We start from the raw sequence: 14,670 nt of genomic DNA, 5'->3' as shown, positions 1-14,670 counted from the left end.
TCCTCTAGTCAGATCACCCTCTTCCACAGCAGACTGGCATCAGCAGTATTTAATGTTGACATTTCTTAACTATTTGCCTGCCTGGATCTTTAACTCCATCAGCAATGTATGCTTGATCAAAGCTGCCGACAGCGCTGTTGTCAAGGTGCGGCTCTCCCTCTTCTTCATCCACGTGGTCCAGTTCAATCAGAAAGACACGAGATGCAGGAATTGAATTAACTATTTAATCCTGAAGAGGACATAGTCATGAAGACATAAGAATAGAGTAAGAATGACAGTCTCAGAAGTAGGGCAACAGTCTTTGGCGTAGGCCCCGTCCACAATCCGGCAAACGGCAAGAAGAGTCTTTGATTCTCTTTCTGTCATTCTTCTTCCAAAAATGAATCTTTTGTTTGGAAAGTTGATCTTGACTTTTGCTCTCAAATTCTGTGTTTCATGTGGGCGTCTTGCTTTTCTCATTTTGTCTTGTCTTTTCAGGCCCTGAACTCAAACCTGAATGGATATCTAGGATTAACTTTACATTGTGGTTAAAACAATACAAAGATTTTCTCTGATTTTGCACTCCTTAATTTATTGATTAAACCTTTTAACGTCCTGCTAAAACTGAATAGAATTGATGTGTTAAAGGCAGGCTATCCATGTATAACAGGGCAATCTTGTCCAGCTGTTGAGGGAAGCAAATTGATTACAGTATTACTGGAGAAAATCTGGATGTTCAGGAGGTAGAATTTCTTTATTGGGTTCTCTATGGCAAACCAGAAGCCACCTTCAGTCAAATGTCCTTTCTTTTGAACTGTTAAGCTTTAGGTGTGTTTTTAACATGCTGCCATTCCAGAGACTCAAATGCTCCTTAAAATGGACAAAATTGTAAGCACCCTGCATCAGTGTTTCAATGATCTCCTGTTAACCACATATAGGCAGGTTTCATTTATATAGCAAGTTCTTAAATTCATTTCAGATGATGTATTCTAAAGAACATGGAACAATGAAAAAGCCAAAAGGGATGAAATGTAACTTCAGGGTCAATTTCTAAAGTAAATGGAGTGCATTTGATCAGCTTCCTATAAGCATCTAAGAACAGTTGAGTCTCATCTGGAAGTTAGTTCTGGAGCTTAGCATCATTGCGTAAGGCTGCTTCACCTTTTTAATTTAGTTTTAGATGTGGCTGGTCTTACCAGCAGATTTCTCTCCAGTGATCTAAGAGGTCAAGCAGGTGTGTACTGCTGAAATGTATCTGAAATTGACTGCTGGTGAATTGCTGTGATCTGTAAGGGATCATGTATATTTGTGATTTTTCAAATACACAACTGTTTATATGTAATTTTACTTTAAAAAGACTATTACATATAATACCAATTCTTGTGTCAGCCTAGGGTGTAAATAAAGTTATTCAGTTTTACATAATGAACAGCCATTATAGTCATTTAGGTGGCTTTATAAGGTCTAGATGATGTCCTAAACTGATATATAAATAATACATTAATATATATACAGTATATATTATCATAGTTATATAACTCACCCAAGGCAATGTTCATGAGCTTTAAGGAATGACTGCCACCTTATGTCCACAGAACGTTTTATTGTGTATTATTGTTTTTATTATTTTCCCACACCACAGATTAAAAATCACACCAAGGAGCTTCACAACATCAACATCAAGAACAATACAAATATACATTATGAAACTGGTATTTTGCTAGTCTTACCTGATTACACAATATTACAAACAGAATTAAAAGCAAAACCACTACATGTTTTAACATGAATACAATCATTACACTGTAATTATAAAATCTTACAATAGCAATGCAAAATGCAGTTTTGTTATTTTTACCTGATTACATGATATTAGCACGTCATTACATTTTTTGTAATATGTACTGTCATGATTGCAATTTCAATTTCAGTTTGACACAAAATATGAATGTATTCAGACGTGTTTTTCTACGCATTAGTGTTGCACTTGCTTGATGTTTGACTGTGTTAGGACAGTTGTTGACTAACTAGTTTGTCATTTCAAGAGGTTTCGCTAGTTTTAGCCGCTAGCATCTCGTTAGCGATTAGCAATTGTTCCGTTATGCTGCTTTAAAGTGAAGTTTCAAAGACAACCTTCTCATTCTCATGTTCATAATCATCATTAGAATGCTCCATCAGTATTGTTACCAGAGTAGCAACAGTACTGTTAGGATCCAATAATTTAACAAGAGGGATATTTACACCTCTTTCCTGGAAGATCAGATTCTGGAGAGTCATAGCTAACATGGAGTCAATACCAAGAGTCGAGAGGGATGTTTCCTCATCTAGCTCATCATACTCAACACTGATGGTTTCACTGAGCACAGACCGGACATATTCACTTGGTGAAGACACTGAGGTTTTATTGGCTGATACATGATCAGACATTTTGGCTCTCCGGAGAGTGTCCTCCGCTATTGCTCTCATGCGCATGTTGAGGGAGGTGTTTTGAGAACGAACATGGTCCCTTATGTTTGTGAAGTTGAATTTACACACTGTCTGTTGGGGTTTGTTTAACAGGAGGCATTGCTCAAGGCTCTCATGAATTTCAGAGACGTCCAAAACCATCAACCCCTGTGCCTCAAGAAACTTCTGAAGTTGCTCTTTGTTCAGCAGAAGACCAAGGTTCAGGGCCCCCCAGTTGATGGACTGGCCAGGAAGTCCAAGGTTCCTGCGGTACTGACAAAATGCATCCAAAAATGCATTTGCAGAGGCATAGTTTGTCTGAGAGGCATTTCCCAGGAATGAAGCGATAGAGGAGTAGCAGACAAAATATTCTAGCTCACAGTGCCGGGTGGCATGGTGCAGATTCAACACACCATTCACTTTTGGACACATGACTTTCTCATAGAGGGACTTATTGAGGCCTTCAAGAAGCCCATCGTGAAGCACAACTGCACTGTGGAATACTCCTCTGATTGGACAAGTGGGAAAACTCTGACCAACCTGAGTGACTGCTTGCTGGACATTTGCAGAATTGGACACGTCACATTTAAGGCTAGTAATGACGGCAGACCATTGGTTCTGGACATTGCTTATGTCATCCAGGACCTGTGGGGAAGGACTGCTCCTGGAGAAGATAACAATGTGTCCTCCACCTCTCTGGGCAATGAACTTCACCGTTTCAAAGCCCAGCCCAGACAGTCCACCGGTCACAATGTACACTGCCTTCTTGTGGAATAGCTGCTTGGGTTTGGGCAGCAAAGGGATATCAGACAGATCAGTGCTGTTTTTCAGCATCAGCACCGGCAGTGTCTTACAACTGAAGTAAGATTCTAAATCCTCGATGGGAAGGATTTGAAAAGTGGACTTCTTAAAAGCCAGTGACTTCTTGTCCAACTGCATTAATCTGAGCCACCGGTAGATATGTGGCTTGTGCATTCGCAGGGACAACTTTTGCAAAATGCTGGACATGGAGATGATCCGCATATGTTCACCTCTGCAAGCCCTTTGAGTGAATAAGGTGTTTGTGTACATGTCACAAATGATAATGGTTTCTGTATTAGTGGACATTTTCCCCACTTTTTCAACCATAGATTCATGAAATGGAGGAAGTAGAACAAATGCATCAACTTTGTCAAAACGGGAGCTAGGATCAGCTCCTACTGTGACATTCCACCTTGTCTTTTTTGCTGTGAGCATCAGGATCCTCACAAGATTAGAGTCAGGGGCAGAGGTGATAATGCCCAAATGGCCGTGTTGTTTTGGCTTTGACAATGCATGATGCAAGACCTCCCATGCAAGAGCAAAATGTGACAGGCATGGAGCTTCTTTGAAGACGGGAAGTTTCTTTGTTTTGTAGCAAACCTCTGCTGGAATAACAACTTTTGAAGCTGCTGCTATGGGGTAGCAGGCTGCAATGTGGTCTCCCACTCTCAGTTTGCTCACACTCTTCCCCACAGCTGTGACTGTGCCACTGAAATCAAGAGCCAGGAGCTTGTGGTTCTGAGATGTGTGTTTATTCCAGTATATTGTCTGGCCAAAATTGAAGTCAGAGGCACTGACTGGGAAGTAGTCTGAGGAATGCACACATATTTCATTGAGTTCAACCTCAACATTTTGCTCATCAATCTGACCAGCCTCTTTCTCAAATGGAATGGCTGACAATCTGGTCATTTTATAAGGGTCAGCCGTCTGCAAAGAAAAGCATTCTGCCTGTGAACAGTGATCCTTACTCTCAGGACTATGTAAGGCTGGTGTAGAGGTGCGAGTAATTTGTGGCTGGAGAACTTGCCCATCTTTCACCACCAGTTCTGGGTATTTGCTGCAGGGGTAGGAGGTCAAGACCTGCGAAAGGGCCCCGATGTCTTCAGATGACACAGAGCTAATGTCAATCAGCTGAAAGGAGAGGTTTGAGATCTCCGCTGCACATGCTCGTGTCATGCCAGAAAGCACAAACCCTGGACTTATGTGATCTATTCTGTCTCCAGTAGACTGATAAGTCACCACTCTGATGGAGTGTGAGAAATTAATATCCTTCAGATAGACAACTATCTGCCGGAGAATCTCACAGCAACCGGCAATGTTCTCTAGGATGTAATCAGCTTCTCGGTTGGTTATGTCACCATGACCCCACATGAACACAACCTCTGTGAAGGATTTTCTCACATCAGGAATCTTCAGCTCTGAGAGCAATGCTGGGAATCCATGATTCAACAATACCTTGGCACTTTGTAAGGGTAAAAACCTGGAGGCTGGGCTCAAGTGCTTTTCAATGCTTCAGACACCCCTAACTGGTCAGCAAAGACCAATGCTCTGGGGAACAAAATGCCTTCACTGTTCAGACTTATTGCAACAAAGTTGTTATGGTAGAAGTACTCATCCACAACTCGAGAGCGACTTCCAAGGAACCTGATCATCACATCCTTCAATTCAATCAAAACTGCACCCTCTTTGTCTGTGAAACACCCACAGATTTCAAAATCATCTGCTCCCACAGTCACTGCTCTCAAATAGACCACCATTTCGTTCTGCAGAGGCTGCATGACTGTTACCGTCCCTATTCTTGAGGGAAACCCGGGCCGGGCAAGAAATTCATTGGGGACTGTGACAGGCACCAGCTGCATCAAATAGTCTAACACAACGGGATGAATGTGGTAATGATGTAGCTGAGGAAACAGCTCCTCAGGTACAGTTACAACAGAATAAGCTTCCCTGAGGTCCTCTCCATAGTACACATCTCCTTTGTTCCTGAACACTGTACCATACTCAAACCCCCCTAGACAGCAGAGACTTGTAGAACTCATCAGCATTTACAACTGACTGACATCTCTGGCGGATGCTGTCCAGTGCTATTCTCTGCTCCTCAACAACCCTCCCTTGCCTGTGCTCCACTGTGCCAGAGGCATAGGTGGCCGACTGGGAGAATATTTTGAAATTGGTCAGATTATCTGCTGGTTCAAGCTGTGCTTTCATGTCAGGGGCGTTCTGGCTGAAAATAAAAGGACTCTGAAAATTGATACTGAGCTGCAGCGTGTTGAGTGGGACCTTGGGTTTGGCATATTCCATATATGCAGCAAGGCCCAGCTCAACATAAAAGGCCCCTGGAATGATTGCAACTCCATTATTTTTGTGGTCATACAAATACGACAGTGAGTCAGATGTCAGATCACAAGTGAAGGTATTACCATCTGTCCCAGACTTGGATATCACAGGATGGCTGCTAGTGTTGGTGTTGTGTGCTGACTCAATAATTACATCTTTTTTTGCATTGTCGAACTGATATCTTGGAAAGGGTGTTGGTAGGGCCCTAAAGCCTTTGTAAAATTGGTCCCAGTCTACATTAAACCCTGCCTCAAACAATTTTCCTACTGTCATGAGCATTGCCTCGTGATCTTTTTCTGGCTGCACAGAGGAGAGAACTGTAACATCATTACCCAGAGTCTCTATGATGTTCCTCTGCAAAGCTGGTCTTGGGCCGATCTCTACAAAGACCACATTCTTTCGGTCTTTGGCTGCTGCTCTCACAGCTTGTTCAAACAATACAGGCTCACGGATGTTCTGGGCCCAGTACTCGCCACTGACAAAATCTGTAGGGGACACGGCATTTCCTGTCACTGTTGAGAAGAGTTCTGTCTCCTTGGCATTTTCTTGCATGATTCCTATACGATCCCTAACCTCCGATAGAATGGAGTCCATCATGTGACTATGGTAGGCAGCAGGAACATCCAAAATGCGAAGAAAAGTATTTTGGGATTTGTCACTGCTGCTTAACTTTTGGTGTAGTTTGACAATGGCCTCTGCATCCCCTGATGCTGTACAAGACTGAGGACTGTTGTATGCTGCCAGACAAACCTTTCCTGAGTAAGCGGGCAGAAGATTTAAGACCTCTGACACTGCCATGTTGCTGACAACCAGCATTTTCCCTCCTGTGACCTTGCTTTGTAAAGCACTGCGGTAATGGATGACTTTCACTGCATCCTCAAGAGACAACAGGCCAGAGCAATGAGCAGCAGCAACCTCTCCCACAGAATGCCCAAGGACAGCATCTGCTCTGACACCCCAGTGCTTCAGGAGAGTAGCAATAGCAACTTGGATAGCAAAGAGCAGTGGCTGGATGACTTCAGGCTTTGAGAAATCATCATTCTCATCTGTCTCTGCCTCTAGCTGTTCTATGATGCTTAACCTTTTGTAGCTTTGGAAAAGAGTCTCAATCTCCTTTACTTTCTGTTGGAAAATAGGCTCTTCTCTGAGGAGCTGCCTGCACATGCCTCTGTAAGTTACACCATTGCCACAGAATACAAACACTAATTTGGGGTCTGCCTTTGACTGGACTAACTTTTTGTTGAGAGCAGATCTAAGCTGGTCTGTCAAGTCTGTCAGTGTGGTGGAGAGTAAGGCCATTCTGTACCTGTGCTTTAAGTGAGTTCTCCTGCATGCTGATGTGTACGCTATAGTTTGGAGATCAGCCGTGATCTCTTTCTCAAGTTTATCTGCTGTGTCTTCAATTGTCATGGCAAGTGATTTTTCAGAGGCTGCAGAGAGCACAAAAAACTGATGCTTTTTGCTAACTGAAGCTTTTAGTATTTGTGGCTGTTTTTGCTGCTGGACAATTGCATGGGCATTGGTCCCACCAAAACCAAAGTTATTGATCCCTGCCACTCTTCCATCTGGAGAAGTGCTTTTCCATTTCTCTACCCTAGTTGGTATTCTGAGATTCAGAGCTTTCACATCTATGCTAGTGTTGTCTTCTGAGTAGAACACTGATGGAACAATGGTCTCATGTTTCATCATAAGGAGCACCTTAATCAATCCTGCTACACCAGCTGCTGATTCAGTGTGTCCAATGTTACTTTTCACAGAGCCTATAATGAGAGTCTCTGATCCTGGGGGTCTGGCTTTGGCAATAACGTTAGAGATGCTGCTTGCCTCTATTGGGTCACCTACTGGTGTTCCAGTCCCATGAGCCTCTATGTACTGGACACTTGTCAGGTCACTCTCTGTGGAGTAGATCCTGCTGAGAAGCTCTTTCTGCTGAACCATGGACGGCTTGGTGATTGGAGTTACCGTTCGACCATCTTGGTTCACGGCAGTCTTCCTGATTATGCCCCAAACATGATCAGAGTCTTGAAGAGCCTTAAAGAAATACAGATGTGTTTTCAAACTGCAGCTAGTTTAAAGCTGACCCAAACTCTAATATAATTTAACCTCCAAAGGTACCTTTTTCAGTGGCTTCAGCAGGACAACTCCACAGCCCTCCCCTCTGCCGTAGCCATCTGCCTTGCTAGTGAATGGTTTACTGGTGCCATCAGGTGAGATCATCTTGGCTTTGCTGAGGGCCACAAAGACTCTTGGCTCAATGATGCAGCTCACACCACCACACAGGGCCATCTCACAGTCACCTGCCACATTAAACACAAATCAGATCAGTGAGTTTTCAACACTTTCATATGTAAAATCTCATAGATGTAAAGTAAAGTTTTATAGACTTGAGAGCAAAAGTCTCCTGAGTCATACTCTTCACACTAGGATAACATATGAGGGGTAATAAACCTTGTTTTATGGCCTGGCATGCAATGTGAAGAGCAACAAGAGATGAGGAGCAGGCACAGTCAATGGCCAGGGAGGGCCCAGTGAAGTTGAAGGTGTAGGAGATCCTATTGGCAGCGATGCTCATAGCTATTCCAGTGCCAGTGCTGTGGTCGATGTTCTTTGGGCTGGCATTCACCCTGGACAGCTCATAGTCTCGGTTCATCAAACCTAATGGAAAATAAACAAACAAAAACAATCCACAACAATGGACCTATCAGAGAATTTAATAAAAAAATAAATAAAAATAAAACCTGATATTTTCAGAAATGTTTCAATGATATTGCATAAAAAAAAACATAAAGTAAATTATGGAAATGATTCTTGATTACAGTTTCATAATTCAAGCATACTTCATTAGGATATAGGTGGATGGGTAGTGTATAGCACAGTGGTATACGGTAGTTACGATGGGCCCCAGTGCATGCTATTTACTAGTTTAGCACACTAGTTACTAGTAATGAGGCACGTGCTTGCGCGCACACAAACACACACACACACACCATTAGGCGTACTGTATATGTATACAGTATATATATATATATATTACCAACAATGTGTTGGATTTTACGTTCGAATAAGTTACTTCGGCTATTGTATTGTAGGGTGAGACGTAGGGTGACCAGACGTACTCTTTCACCCCGGACATGTCCTCTTTTTGAGGCCCTGAATGATAGGAGTTGTGCAGGAAACATTATTGCTATGTCCCTGTTGTTGTGGTCAGACAGATGTTTTGCCTTGTCATATAGCTCATCGTTGCCTACGAGCTGATGACCACTACAACAGCGACACGTTTCCTGCACAGCTGTTATCTTTCAAGCTGCTGTGCCCCTTTTTAACAGGTTGTTATCATTTCGGAGTCAGGTCGCCGCCGAGCGCCTAGTATTATGTACATTTACCACATGTATGCTGTGTACATTTACCCCATTTATGCTGTGTACATTTACCACATGTATGCTAGCATGCTCATCATGGTACATGTATGATCTCTTCTGTTATGTTCCTAGGGTTTCCCCTCCCCTTCTGCCACAAGACCCCCTCTTTTTCTATCTCTACCCGTCCGGTATCAAGCAGATGCTAAGGGGGTTCAGCCCCTGGGCTCTGTAAATCACATTGAGACAATTTACTTGTTTTGGCGCTATATAAATAAAATTGAATTAAATTGAAAATTGTAAAATTGAATGTGTTTACACATTATAAGCACAAGAGGGCACTGTCACTGTCCGGTTTCTCAGTTAGGTCAGCCCGGGAATGGAACCATCTCCCACAGAACATTAGAGAATCAGAATGAACCAAAAGAATGGGAATGGAACCATCTTCCACAGAACATTAGAGAATCAACCTCATTCAACTGCTTTAAAAGAAATCTCAAAACATTTGTTGATAAATAACCAAAAATGTGATCATTAGTGAGTAAGCAGTAGAATTATTTTAGTTTACCACTTGTTTGTATACCCATTATTCTTTCCCTTCTACCCATGGTTAAGGACTAAGTGGAGCTTGTGTATTGGGATTTTGTGTTTGATATATTGTCACCTAATGCCTTTTTTTTTTAGGTTGTATAGCCTTTTTTCACTCTGGCAGGGGGACTGCCAATGTAAACTAGCCTTTTGGCTATAATTGGGTGCATTTACATTTTAATGTTCATGAATGTACACTGTCCCTCTTGATCAAATAAAGATAACTTACTTACTTACTGATGTATATAATTGTAATAGGGTGACCAGGTCATATCATATATTACTATTCACTGCCGTGGTGCATTACAAAAAATAATTATAAAGTATGAAGCCCTGGTCAAACTTACATAGGCCTGGTTATTTGACAACGTATGCTTATCAAAGATCTGACCATTAAAATACCTGAGAACCAACATCAAAAATAAATTCCCCCATAAATAGTCCTAAGCACTGTTCAAAGAGTTCATTACCCATGAACACTCCTGTTCTGGTGCCACTGGCCTTCTCCATGGGTATCCCAGCATTCTCCAGAGCTCTGTAGGAACACTGCAGCAGCAGCTTGTGCTGAGGATCCATCTGGTCTGCTTCAGCATCAGTGATGCCAAAGAATTTGTGGTCAAACTCGTTAAACCTAGAAACAAAAGCAAAAATGTATTTAATGTTAAGATTATGTAAGTTCATATAGTAAAGCAGTTTAAACATGTTTTAGACTTGTCTAGGCTGGATCCATGAGATAGACAGACATACAGACAGCCAGACAGACAGACAGAAAGAAAGACAAATAGATAGATAGAGAGAGAGAGAGAGAGAGAGAGAGAGAGATAGATAGATAGATAGATAGATAGATATTTAGATAGGGGTTAAATAAAATTATTCTGTGAAGTGTTATAGTATCCAAAAAGTGCTAGATCACCCATGAAGTGTTAAATTACCCATGAATGAGTGCAGCTTTAGAGGCGCGAGATTTCCCAGGTTTGTTATCATCTTGGTCACACCAGTAGGAGCGGTCGAACCTCTCGTTTGGAATCTCAACCGCACAGTTCTTCGCATTCTGAAGTACATCCCAAAAGTGGTCCAATCCCTCTCCTTTACATTTATGTATGGATAAGGTGGAAAATATTATTTAGTTGATTCAAGCAAGTTCAATTCATTTTGGGATGTTGTCTAGACAGTGATAAATCAACCTTCTTATTTTCTTTTCTCTCAAACAGCACAGCAATAACAGACTCACCTCCCGGAAAATTGCAGCCAATGCCAACAACGGCAATTTCATCAGCCTCGTCATCCATTCCACAATCTGTAGTTCAGATGATAGGCGACTGACGTATCTGGTGAGCACCTGTGTTTCTTTTTATAACAAAGGAGGCGTGTGTTTTCGTAATGACATTTTACAGTGTCTACAAGGACGATAGCAATTGGTAGTACTGTGTAGGGATGGAGGGGGGGTTATACGCCCAGAAGAGAAAATACAAATATATAAAAAAGATGTACTCTTTTAATGAAAAATGTAAAGGCTTTGGTAAATATGTTCTCTAAATATGTAGAGACTATGGATTATTTGAGGAAACAAATAGTTTGGATATCACTTTCTATGTAAGAAACCACACACATATAGACACACATAGACCCTCTTCCACATGCTTAACTGTTATAGTGAAAATATATAAGTATATATAAGCATACTTAAGTAAACCAGTCAGCTCAAGCCTCCCACCATTTAGGTTATTCATTATATACCTTTGTACCTCTGTTGTTAGGTCTACAGGCACCATATGGAAACGGATGTGTAACAATTGTAAACCTTTGACTGTCTGCTTCAAATTGTGTACATACACACTGTCAAGATGTTGTTGAATCAGGAAATGTAAATGTTAGTTTGCTAGGACATTCAAAACCCAGTTCTAAACTAAAACTTAAAAAAAAAAAAGAATCTGACAAATGTTTTACTTTTGCTGCTCTGAAATGTAAATTAAAATTACATAATAAAACACTTTAACTAATTGCAGTTGATGGCCCAGGTGTCTTCTCTAATCTAAACCATGCATGGTTATTATGCAATGAGTAGAACCATAGATATTCAAGTTTTAAATGAAACAGTGAAACATAGGCAGAAATTGTAAAAAAAATACCTCTCTGCGGCAAAAGGTTTTAACCTGATTGGCCTCAACTTTATTTGTCTGATAAGAACTTATTCCCTTATTAACCCTCTGTCCTATAAAGCTTTATCAAAAGCTGTAATGAATTCTTCAAAAAATATCAATAGTATAATCTCATATGAGATCATCCAGTAGTTTATACACATACATACACACATATTATCTGATTATCAAAAACTGTTCTGATAAAAGTTCTTCACAGTGCCTGATGTAAAAGAAACAGGGAGAAAAATGTGAGCATCACAAATGGAAATATGGGACTTCTATACTTTTTATGTAACCATCCATCCTTTAGAGGGTATGTTCATCTCATAGAGACTATATATCTAAATGGCCTGCTCCCCTTGAGTCTAAAGTCTGGCCACCACAAATAACCCAGAACTAGAGAATCTAGTACATGGGGGGAGGAATATGAATACTATTTCTTGAGGGACAAATCCATGTACAAAGTTTTACTCTAAGATGTTGTGGCCAGACTATGGCAGGGTCATGAAGGTATTATAAATACCTGGACAGAGTAAACAATCACCACTCCCATTCATTTCAATTTTCAATGCTATTCTAGCTACTGCAGCCCAGCAAGCATGAAAATGAACACTGACATCTTGCTTCATGGTGGTCAGATTTGGCATCAAAACTATGAACTGCCAATCGCCTAAACTGCAAATTCTACGTGAAGGAGGATCACAGTTTATGGTTTTATTTTTCCTCATGCACTTCCATGTTTCTGAAGAATAAGGTAGGATATTACATCTGCCTCCTCTCCAGTAATGTACCCTTACCCATTTCCAACTGCCTCCTAGCCTAGACTCCACTCTTCCACTGCCCAATGATATCCCTATGCTGTAATGCGCCTTCTGTATGTTGAACGGCTTCTACTGTATTCCCCCATCTTTTTTTTTTTACCGCTGGAGCAGTGTTCTTGGCTACTTAACTGTTAGTTAAATTCATGTCAAAACACATTCTGTAAAAAAATGGTTGCTTTGCAGTTTAAGGAAAGATTGTGTTTTATGCAACCTACCTGTCAAGGTGCAGTGATACATACAGTGACCTTTTTACGAGAATAATGTATGGCTCAATAAACTGGTGATGAATGGTAGACACATAATCAGATTTTATGACAATTATATGATTTTATCTTTCCTAATGCACCCTCCCCCACCCACTGAGGTTCTGTGGAATTGGTGGCTCCAAGCAGGGGCGTAACTATAGGGGGTGCAGCAGGTGCGGCTGCACCTGGGCCCGTAACCAGGCCCAAAGACATACATACGTCTCACGAAGTACTACGTCAAAGTTTCGCCTCTTAGATAAGCTTGTGTTCAAAGACGAGCTGTTTTAAACTACTGGCAGCGTCTAATGCTATATATGCTCTTGAAAAGGCAAACTTGCCTCCGTCATGGTTTTTATAATTTTTGGGGGAAAAGTAGCAATTTGTAACAAAATCATATGCTTATCCTACATACACTATAGAAACTATCAAAACACTTTTCAATGAAATGAATAAGTTCTTATTTTCTTAATGATGATTGCTGGGTAATATGTATGTTGTTGTCCAATGTCAAGTCTCTATTTGATCATGTGACAATACAATACGCTATAGTTAAACCAATTCGACAACCTAGTTCATTGAGCACAGCACAACTTTACTCGTAACAATGCCATTTAAGCATAAGAGTGGAAGTAGAAAAAGGCAAGAGAAAAAAGAACAGGAGGAGAAGGTGGCAAAGCTGCCTAAATTAGATTATTTTGGCTAAAAAGCCTGTCAACTAGTCGCCAGCCCAGGGAGTCCGCCACGGACAACCCCCCTGCTAGCAGCAGTCCAGCAGTTCAGCAGGGATCAGCATCGCTGCCCTCAGTGGTGTGTCAGCAACCATGCAACAGGTAGCCTACGGCTATTGTGATAGATATACATTTCAAGACAAGTTATAGCCTACATACAGTACATTATGGTAGGGCAGGATTACTAGGCTACAAGCTGGGTAAATAGTGGTCGCTATTATTATTACTTTCTAACCATTTTTACGGTAAGAAATGTTCCCGCTGAGAGTCAAACAAGACTTAGTTCATTGTGTACACACCCATCGCTTCTAAAATATGTAAGGTTGATTAATTAAACACTATTAATATCGATAACAAACATCTTTGATTAGCGTTTTTATTTTTTTTAGCGTTCACTAGGGGGGCCTGTCATAATATCTTGCACCTGGGCCCGTCGTTACTACGTTACGCCACTGGCTCCAAGACAGTATGTTATGCTTACCTGTCAAAGTGCAGTGATACATACAGTGACCTTTTTACAAGGAAATGTCTGGCTAAATAAACTGGTGATGAATGGTAAACACATAATCAGATTTTATGACACTTCTTTACTGACAAAGACAGCATTTTATGGTTTTATCTTTCCTAAAGCACCCTCCCCCACCCACTGACTGAGGTTCTGTGGAGTTGGGAGGACATTATTTCTGGCTCCAAGACAGTATTTTATGGTTTTTGTGGACCTTGAAGTTGTATACTGACATCAGCAAGCAAACGCCAGTCCTGTGCTTTGCCCCATTTGTATTTTTCTGCCCCTCTTGCACAGAATAAATACTACTGTTGCCGTCATTAACTGGCAAAGAGTTAACAATTCCAGCTGATCCTCCTCATCTCAACACCATGCCAGTTCATCCATTGCCCTTGCTTTGCTTGAGAAGCCGCTGCTGCTCGTTTAGTTTCCTTTTCGTGCTCGTGAACAAGGCTACCATCTGCCTCCTCTACAATAATTTTTTTTTTTAAAGATTTATTTTTGGGCTTTTTATCGATAGTGCAGTGAAGAGTGGGACAGGAAATGAGAGGGAGAAGAGCTGGGGAGTGGACAGGAGAAATGACATCGGGCCGGATTCGAACCCGTGTCCTCCATGGGCGTCAAGCTCGAATGTGGTCGGGGCCACAGTGCCCCCCTTCCTTTACAGTAATGTACCCTTACCCTTTTCCAACTGCCTCCTAACCCAGACTCCACTCTTCCACTG

At 41.4% G+C, this 14,670-nt stretch overlaps 1 pseudogene; it reads right to left on the bottom strand.

Moving 5' to 3' along the window:
- Positions 1-2,029: 2,029 nt before the first annotated feature.
- LOC105889237 lies at positions 2,030-13,058 on the bottom strand (annotated as a pseudogene).
- Between the last annotated feature and the right edge of the window lie 1,612 nt (positions 13,059-14,670).

This window comes from Clupea harengus, chromosome 17, assembly GCF_900700415.2.
Source record: "Clupea harengus chromosome 17, Ch_v2.0.2, whole genome shotgun sequence".
Lineage (NCBI taxonomy): Eukaryota > Metazoa > Chordata > Actinopteri > Clupeiformes > Clupeidae > Clupea > Clupea harengus.
This window is presented reverse-complemented; position numbering and strand designations above follow the sequence as displayed.